Raw genomic sequence first — 10,106 nt, forward strand, 5'->3', positions numbered from 1 at the left:
GAATATTAGGGTTGGAAGGGACCTCAAGAGATCATCTAGTCTAACCCCCTGCTCAAAGCAGGGCCAATCCCCAAATGACCCCCTCAAGGACTGAGCTCATAACCCTGGGTTTAGCAGGCCAATACTCAAACCACTGAGCTATCCCTCTCCCCCTCAAAACACAACTGTCAGATGGTGACATCCAACCGCTACCATTTTGGGTCAGATTTGAACTAGTGACCTTGGAACACCAGATGGTCCTGCTTTTCCAAAGAGCTGAGCAGATGCAGCTTCCACTGACTTCAGCTGGAGCTGTGTGTCCTCAGCAGCTTGGAGAAACCAAGCTCTTATGGAGGAATTGAATATTCCAGCCTCATCTTGATTCATAGAGCTGCAGAGAAATGTTGAGAGCAGATGTTAAAGTGATACGAGAGGGAGCCCTTCCCAAACTGGCACAGCTATAAAGCCTGATTCACAAATAAAAGTCAGTGTCAGATTAAATTTAAGGACTTGAGAGTTCAAAGAATTTACACCAAGACCCATTGTGTCAGGCAGCCTGTTTTGATAGCTGTGTGAGAGGAAGAAAAATGGCCCGGGAGAATTTCCTCTGTTTTATCTAGACATTTCAGTATCACACGAATCACAGGGATTCTCTGTAGGAGAAGTTACAGTGAATTTGATTCATAAAGAGGACACACGAGGCTGAGAAGTTTTGGAAGAAATGCTTTAGTCAAACAGAAGTTCTTGAGCTTGGTACAGGAGTGGGATTCTAGCCTGTGCTAGGCAGGGTCAGACTGGATGACCTAATGGTCCCTTCTAGCTTTAAACTCCCTGACTCTATGAGCTATGTGGGGAACGTGGCTGGTGCAGTGTCCAAATCTCATTCCATACTCCAAGGGAGCCAGTGGACAGTGATGGCCGCTCATTGCCCCATTGGCTCCACTGTGTCAATATGGCTTCCTTCCCAACGTTAGGTAGTGGCCACAGCTGGAGGCTGGATTCCAGCTAGATGGACCAATGGACTGATGCATGGTGCCAAAGCCATTTCTTATGTGGCTAACTGGGCCACATAGTTAAATATTTAAACCATGGGGATCTCTTTAGAGCAGACGTCCCTGAAGCAGGGACAGAGGCTAACCTCAAACTGACGTGAAGCCTGTCCCAGAGAAGCACTCCTTTGAGCGAGGAGCATAATGTCTACTTCAGACTCCAAGTGGAGAAAGAAACTGCAGGGGTTAAGCAGGCAAAGGTGTGTGTCTTGCCCACACCGTGAGAAAACGGAGCCCCCATGCGCTGCTCCCTGATGCCCGTGGTTATTTGCAGAGCAATTCCAGCAGCTACAAATTTATTTGACCCCTGTCAAGTAATCCCCTAAATGCTGCTCATACGTGCAGCTCTATTAGGCTCCTGAGTCAGTTGGACCCCTACCATCTGGCTCAGTAATCACAAATTCATTAGAAACATGGATCAGACACTCCGAGGGCTGACACCAGACCAAACGCATGCGCAGCCAGGCACCCTGCATGGCTCTAGTTAGAGACCAGGCTGATAGCGAACAGCCAGTAACACTGATAGCTCCCAGTGTAAATCAGGAGTAACTCCACTGCAGTCTAGAGAGCTACACTGGTGTAAAGCGGCTATAAGTGAGAGAAGGATCAGGCCTGGCTCAAGGCTCAGTATTGAGGGACACACGCTACACAGACCAGTACAGATTTCCAACACCTTACACTGGTCAGGGCTTCTCCTCTCCCTTACACTTCACACCAGGGTAGCTTCAATAGGGATACTCCTGATTTACGCTAGTATTAATGCAGAATCTAACTCAGTGGGACAGCGCCTTGGCTGGTGTAAATCAAGCTAGCTCCTTTAAAGTCAAAGGATCTGGGCCAGTTTGCCCCAGTGGCAGGTCTAGTCAGGGCAAGTGCAAGGATATTTTGCACCGAAGGCGAAACTTCCACCTTGCCCCCCGGCCCCCGCCTCCCCCACACATCGGTTCATTGAGGGGCAAATCCCAAAGAGCCTTTATAAACCCCAGGGACCAGCCATGCCCAGGGGCTGATCCGCAGACCAGGTTTCCCTCTCCCCATTCCCTGAACTCCCCTGGAGGGTGCACAGCCTCCTCATGAGCCCTCCCCAACCCACCCCGGCGGCCCTTACCCTGAGTCCACTCACTGACTTTGCCGGGCTTGGGCTGCTGCAGCAGCTCGGCAGGGAGGAGCCGCCTTCTGGAGTCACTGGAGAGCCAGAGTGTCCCACTTGCGGCAGCAGAGAGCCCCAGCCATGGAGGAAGCAGCCCTGCAGAGGCGGCGGTGCCGCTAGAGGGAAGCAGCCACCCGCCCCGACCCCTCCTGCCCAGGCTGCGGCCCAGTGCCCGCCCCCCAGGGACTTCTGCAGTGTATGCATGTGGGTGGTGGCCCCCGTGTGCCCCCCGACTCCCCTCTCATCGCGCTCGGGCTCTGTGGCTCCCGGGAGTGTGAGCCGCCGCGGCTGCTGCCCCTCCCAGAGCAGGCTCAGGGCCCCGCGACCCAGTGGTGGCTCACATGCCTGGAAGCCACAGAGCCTGAGCATGGCAAGGAGGGAGCCAGGGGGTGTATGGGGGCCACCGCCCGCATGCATCTGCTGCAGCCTGCAGGAGCCGCAGCCTGGGCAGGAGGGGTGTAGGGCGTGGGTGTTTCCTGCTAGCGGCGCGGCCCCTTTGCAGGGCTGCTGCCCCCCTGCACCACGCTGGCTCCTCCATGGCTGGGGCCCACCGCCCCTGCAAGCCGGCACTCTGGCTCTCCGGTGCCTCCAGAAGGCAGCTCCTCCCTGCCGAGCCAGGTCACCACTTTTTGGAGCCCCGAACCACTTGGCGCCCTAGGCAACCGCCCAGTTCGCCTAGTGGTGTCAGCGCTTCTCCTCTCCCTTACACTTCACACCAGGGTAGCTTCAATAGGGATACTCCTGATTTACGCTAGTATCAGTGCAGAATCTGACTCAGTGGGACAGCACCTTGGCTGGTGTTAGGGTGAGCAGATGTCCCGATTTTATAGGGACCATCCTGATTTTTCTGTCTTTCGGTCCTATAACCCCCCATCCCCTGTCCTGATTTTTCACATTTGCTGTCTGGTCACCCTAGCTGGTGTAAATCGAGCTACCTCCATTAACATCAAAGGATCCAGGCCAGTTTGCCCCAGAGGGCCTGATACGTGCAGGGTGCTGAGTGTCCTCCACTCCCAGTTGCTCTGTGCCTCACAGGGCTGGGCCCTTATCCTTACACCTGGGCAGGTGTGAGAGTGAGGCTACAGCAGAGGTTTCCTGTTTGCTTCAAGTGTTCAGGCTGGTTCCTGTGAGAGGTGTTGTGTTCTAGTGGGGCTTGTGGAACTGGGAGGCAGGGACCCTGGGTTCTAGTCCTGCTACGGCCTCTCCCGATGGAAACAAGCCACTTACACTCTCTGTGGCTTGTATCAGAGGGGTAGCCGTGTTAGTCTGGGCCTGTAAAAGCAGCAAAGAGTCCTGTAGCACCTTATAGACTAACAGACGTTTTGGAGCATGAGCTTTCTCTCTGTGGCTTGGTTGCCATATCCGGGAGGGGCGGGGGGTGACAATATCTGCTTCTCAGAGGCTCACTTGGCTGATGCTGGTTGAGCACTTTGAAGATAACTGAAAGTGTTAATTTATCTCAGCTGATCCATCCCTTGGTACCACCTGCCCTCTGATGCCTTCCCTTCCAACCAATCACCTACAGGACACTTTTGCTGCCAAATAAATAGCCATGGCATTTGTGTGCCTCAGACATAACCTGTGACTCTGCAGGGAGAGAGAAGTCCGAACTGCTTTGCTCTGGAAATCTTGCCCGTAATGGGTTTTCTCCTGATATTTCTGGGCCTCCCAGGTGTGATGGAAACAATCAGAGAATGGATCCTCCAGTGGCCCATCCAGAGGGTTTGGAATTAGACCCAGGCTTTGGAGTTCACAGCCTCCCCAAGCAGCCAGGACAGAACATCTCCTTGAGGAGCTGGCCTGGCCTGGAAAGCAGCATGGCAGAGGTGTGGATTCAAGGTGCTGAAGTCATGTCCCGGTGGGGCATGTGAGCTCATCTGCACCTGGATGGTGGGAGGCACATATGTGGCCCATTGTCATGGGGTACCTTGAACCATGGGGAACCCTATGATAGTGTGAGCCCCTGCCACAACGACAGTCCTGGAGATCCCTCTGTTCCTACTGGGCACATGTGGCCCAGACACTGGCAGCACCTGCTTCCCCATCACTCCCAGCCACCTCCAGGGCTGAGGAGGGAACTTGGTGTCCATGGGCCATTCAGTCCTTGGCCTCTCTGCTGAGCCTGCCAGCAGATGGGGACACCCAGGGATCATTGTGATGGTAGTTTTGATGACCTGGGCACATTGTTCACTCATATCCAGTTTCTCATCCACTGTAATCCCCAGGTCCTTTTCTGCAGAACTGCTGCCTAGCCATTCGGTCCCTAGTCTGTAGTGGTGCATGGGATTCTTCCGTACTAAGTGCAAGACTCTGCACTTGTCCTTGTTGAACCTCATCAGGTTTCTTTTGGCCCAATCCTCTAATTTGTCTAGGTCCTTCTGTATCCTATCACTACCTCTCAGCATATCTACCATTCCTTCCAGTTGAGTGTCATCTGCAAATTTGCTGAGGGTGCAATCCGCTCCATCCTCCAGATCATTAATGAAGATATTGAACAAAACTGGCCCCAAGACCGACCCTTGGAGCACTCCGCTTGATACTGGCTGCCAACTAGACATGGAGCTGTTATAAAGGGTTATTGCTGGATGGGACCATTGCATGAAAAGAAATCTGTCCTGCTCCTGTCCTAGGGCATGAAGTCACCAGAATGCCTTCACCTCTCAGTCAACAGAAAAGCAGCCCAACATCAGACCAGCTCCCTGGGCCTGACCACAAACAGGGGAACGTCTGGTCCAGCCTACGGTATCCTAACTCCCACCCCTCTGAGTTCATCACAATCCCCTGTTCACAGCCCCATCTCTTCCTAGAATGCCACACTGACCCTGCTTTGGGAGGATTAGGCAGTGCTGTGTGTCTCCACGTGGTCTGGGATATGCAGGCTGGATGGATGGATCGCTGTAGGGGGGATTACATGGAGGAGTGTCTGGAAAGGGGCTGATCGGGTGGGAAAGGAGAGAGTCCCTACAGATTTGATGGAAATCTCTCTATCTACACAGCAACTCTCTGTACTGTTATTTCCCCCTCACTGACGCAGCCAGAGGGATTTACTGGGGCTGGGGGCACACTGGGACTATCACAGCTTCTGGAATCTCTGCTTTACAGCTGGAGAAAACAGTGGGTGGGATTTTTTTCCAGCTCTAGATTTTCTAATAGAAAGTGGGAACAAAGGAGAAATTGTAAAAATACAGCCTAGCTTTCAGTGACACCTGCTGGTTAGTACCGGGAGAGGGGTGTGTGTGTGTGTGCACGCGCGTGTGTGTGTACGTGTGCGGTTATTCCATCAGCAGCACCCTGCGCAGAAATTCTGTGCACTCAATGCTTATTTCTAATGCTGCCACTTCTGCGCTCTAATAAGCAAGGGACATGCTAATAACACTTTGCATTTATACAGCACCTGCCACTTGCAGACCTCACACCACTGCACAGGCTGTACTTGACCTTCATGCTGCCCAGTGAGGTAGATATCCCTAGCCATTCTACAGATGGGTAAATCAGGGCTCAGAGAGGTGAAGTGACTTGCTCAAGATGCCCCAGTGAGTTAGCGGGCACAGCTAAGACTAGAAGAATCCAGGCACCCTGCCTCCCAGTGCCCTGCAGCGACTCTGCATCAGCCCCACAGTGCTGCTGGATGGGAGGTGAGTGTCTCAGAAATAAAGCAGATGGGATGTAGAGGGAGGAGGAGACAGGACCATGGCTAAGGGTGTGTGGATAGATAGGGGAGGGGAGGAAGGAGGGATTGGCTCCGGCCCATTGTAATAATTGGGCCTACAAGTTTACCCTAATTGCAAGCTCAACTATAAAAAGTACAGGCAAGTTTATAAGATGCCAGAATAGCCCATAATAACAAATGTTGATGGGGAAAAGGATAAAAAGGACAACGACTGAATTAGTGCAAACAAAAGGCCTTCTGGTAGAACTCAAGGAGAGTGTTAAGATCATGCCTGTAAACAAGAACCGTGTGGGACCAGGAATCAGTGAACCAAAACTGGTGTTTTGAAAACTAGGCTTAATTGGGACACCAGATACCGAGGGGATAGGCTGTTCCACCCACCACTCCCTGGAGGGGGAGAAAAATTGGCTACTGGAGTGAGTTTGATGATCATGACTGCCACCCTTATCACCCCCATGGACCGTGGGCCTTTTTCAACCTAATCCTGAGCCATGTCCTGACCAGACTGGATGGAAGAGGGGGACCCAGGTGACCTCGCCATCTCTACCAGCTTCAGCTGAGTCCCAGACACCATCTGGCATGAAACAGGAATGGATTTCAACAGCAGCTACAAGAACTGTAACCCCAGCCCCTTCCAGCTCCCTGCTTCTCTTTCCCCCAGAACCACGGTTCTTACCATCTTTGCTACCATCTAGAAGATTGTCAGACTACAGAGTTTCTCCTTTAAAAATTCTCTCCAGCTAGAGGGAAAGGGAAGAAAGGACATGGTTAAAATGAAAGTCTTATTAATACTTTACTTTTCCAATGTTTTTCCCTGTTCTTCCTTCTTTTCTTTATCTTTAATCACTGGTTAAAGGGCTGTTTAATGGTGTGTTTGCCATGGTGCTAAGCAGGCTGAGGTCCCTGTACACCAGCCTCCGACCCTTGTTTAACGCTGCTGTAGGTTGGACAGTGACTGGGTTCTGTTAGCACCTCTGGCCCATATAGTCCATCTAAATTAATACAACAGGACAAAGCAGAGGACTTGGGAGAGGTGAGATGGCGTTTGCATGAGTGTCAGGGGAGATGGGAGTGACCCGGGAGCTAATGTGTTGGGATGACGGCTGGTGCTGAATTCACAGGGCAGACGAAGGAGGGGGAGAAGGGCAGAGGAAGAGTGTAGCAGGCACAGTGAAGAATGACTGAAGCCTGAGAAGGGTGAGGCGATGGCACAGCGCCCAGCTGGTCAGCAGCAAAGTCGGAGAATCCTAGGGTAGAAGGGACCGCAAGGTTCTTCTAGTCTAATCCCCTGCCAAGATGTCTAAAAGTCACACCGTTAGAGCAGCATATTGCATGGCTGCAACAATTAACAAGGCAGGCATCAGAGAATACCGTCCATCAGCAAAGCGAGGCTTGGCCACATCACTCCAGGACATTGGCAGCTGCTAGGAGATCTGAAACAGGTCAAAGAAAATTGATTTTCCTGCAGCAGGTAGCCAGCTAGGAGATGAGACAGCAAATCCTGTCACTGGGCTTTAACAAGGAGCTAGGTGACTTTCAGAGCAATACTTGTGTCACTATATGAGCTAAGAAAGTGATCAGAGCTCATGGTCCTAGGCACACCATAGGGGTCAGGAAGGAATTTTAACTCTTCTGCTTCTTCCCACCAGGTGGCACGTTTAACATTGCAGCTGCTATCATTATGACTTGTGAGGCTGGCACCTTTACATCTGGGGGAATTTTTTTCCAGGCAGGGGCCCCTTTGTGTTCAATTCAGATGCAGCATGCTACAGTTGAGACATGCACACTGTGCTGTCTCATGGAAATTTGGCTGGGTTTTTTTCTTGTTTCCCGCCCTTTATTCTAAAATAAAAGTCCTTCAAGCAAACACATGCAGTTGCTTTTTCTGCCTAGAAAACAAGTTTTACCCCAGATTCAGCTTTGTACAAGTGGCCAGGAGCATTGCAATAGTGTGCATTGTTTCCTTGGACGCATCAAGCAGTGACAGAAGGCAGGAAGCCAGATTAGAAGCTCAGTGATCTCTTTAGCAAATCACATTCCTAAGAGTGGCTAAACTTTTAAATCTTCCGAAGTGGCCAGACACGTTGACTCCATGATGGAGTGAATCCAAAATGGCAGCCACGGGTCACTGCAATTCCTTTCATGGTCCTCTTATGCTTTTCCACCCACAGGGCTGTGCTCAACCACCCAAGGCAAGCTACTGTCTTTTCTTCAGGACTTTGGGGCTGATCCGAGACCTGATCTGAGTGGGAAGCTTCCCGTTGACTTCTAGGGGCTGGGAGGGTCTGCAATGAGCTGAGAGGTGTTGCTATTTTGGATGTGCTTTATTGCCTAGCTATAAGGTCAGTTCAATATCTCGCATGTGCTGGCTGGGCCACTGCCAAAAAGTAATGTAGCCAGACAAGGACAATGCTGAGTTTAAGAGAAGTGGATGAGCTCACTGCTCTCAGCGTTAATTATCAAGCGTGATCAGCCCTGCAAAATCATCAAGAAAATTTGCCAGGCCAGGAGCCGCATTTCCCCGCCCCAGCCTCTCTTTACCATCCTGGTGGAAGTAGCTAATGACATTTAGTAAATGCCATGTCTGTGTGAGGGAATTTTGCAATGGTGAGTTGTCTGCACAGTTGGCATTTGTCTCTGGCTCACACACTTCAGAGCGACTCCTTTGGACCAATGATCAAACTGTGAGATAGCATGAACCCAAAATGGGAATGTCCTTCACCACTGTCCCTATCAATCTCTGGTATGGATATGGCCCCCATGGCTCACAATCCTCAACATATTTATCCTCAGAACACCGCTAGTATCCCCATTGTACAGATAGGAAACTGAGGCACAAAGAGGCTTAGTGGAGTCTGTGCAGAGAAGGGAAAGGAATCTACATCTTGTGAGTCAAGAGATGTCAGCCTAGCCACTGAGGCACCCTTCCTTTCCCAGTTACCCGCCTGCTCCTCCATCCCCCTCTGTACATTATACAGCCCCTTTCCCTGCAACAGTCAGAAGTCTGGCAAAGCCAGGCGGTAGCTTCCTATCACCTTGAAGAGGGCTCTGGAGATAGCACAGCAGGTGCTTGCTGAGGGAACATCTAAGGAAAGCCTGAGGCGCAAGGGGCTCAGACCGTTATGAGACATGCGTGAAGACAACTGTAAGGGAAAAGCAGGGCTTCCATAGCCCCTTGCTTAATATTCCCATCACTCGGTAAAGGATCAGCGCATACAGGAGGGCTCGCCCACCAACCCTAACTCGGTCGTGCAGCAATGTACCCACAGGACTGTTTTCTAAGTCGTGCACCTTTAGGAGTTAAATTAGCTTGTCTGCAGAAACACACCCGCTGAGCTCCTTCAAAGTGGCTGGTGTGTGAGTGGGAAGCCCATCTTTCCTTCTCGCTCTCTCGGCAACTTGGTCTTTCTTTCTCTGGAAAGCGAAAGTCACCCAGCACGACAGTGCACATCTGGAAACCTGTAACTAGGGCACTTCCCCTTTTCATGATTTCCGATACAGTTGTTAGTGAACATCTTTCCCAGGAGATAGTCTGAGATATGGTAACTCCCAGGCAGGGGGGATTTTTGAATCTCTCCAGTGAATTCTGGTCCAGATACCAATAGCTTTGCATGTTTCCTGTGTCATTAGGAGAGTTATTTGCAGATTGCTGACAATGAAATGCCCAGAACCCAGCTTTCCAGAGATCTTTTCCTACAAGCAAGATTTTTAGCTTATAGAAACTCATCATTTTCGCCAGGGAAAGGAGGTGAACCAGTGGTGCCCTGGCATTAAAATCCAACAGAGCAAGACTTCCACAGAGGCAGGCTGGGCTTGTGGTTAGGGCTCCGGCTAACACTGAAGGTCAGTTCCGTGTCCTACTCGCTTTTTGGCTTTTGGACAGGAAGGCACTGTCAAGCAGGTTGAGGGGAACCTATCTCAGGGAACTCCCAATCAAAATACAGCCACTTCGGGGGGCCAGGATGGATACGAAACCAGCCGTGGATTTTTGGGCACCCTCCAAATCTTTCACCATAACAGAGAGCAAAACATTTTCCATGTCCCCTAAGAGACATCAACTGTTTGATACTCAGTTTCCTTTCTTTTGCAGGAGGTCTCCTACTCAGATTTGAACCTTAGCGTTCATAAACTGAGAAGCTAGCATGAACCCTCTAAACTTAATTACCAGCTTAGATCTGATATCGCTGCCACCAGCCAAGGATTCCCGGGCTTGGCTCCCTCTGGTCTCCCAAAACCTTCTCTGGGGGACCCCAAGACT

This window comes from Chelonoidis abingdonii, chromosome 25, assembly GCF_003597395.2.
Source record: "Chelonoidis abingdonii isolate Lonesome George chromosome 25, CheloAbing_2.0, whole genome shotgun sequence".
Lineage (NCBI taxonomy): Eukaryota > Metazoa > Chordata > Testudines > Testudinidae > Chelonoidis > Chelonoidis abingdonii.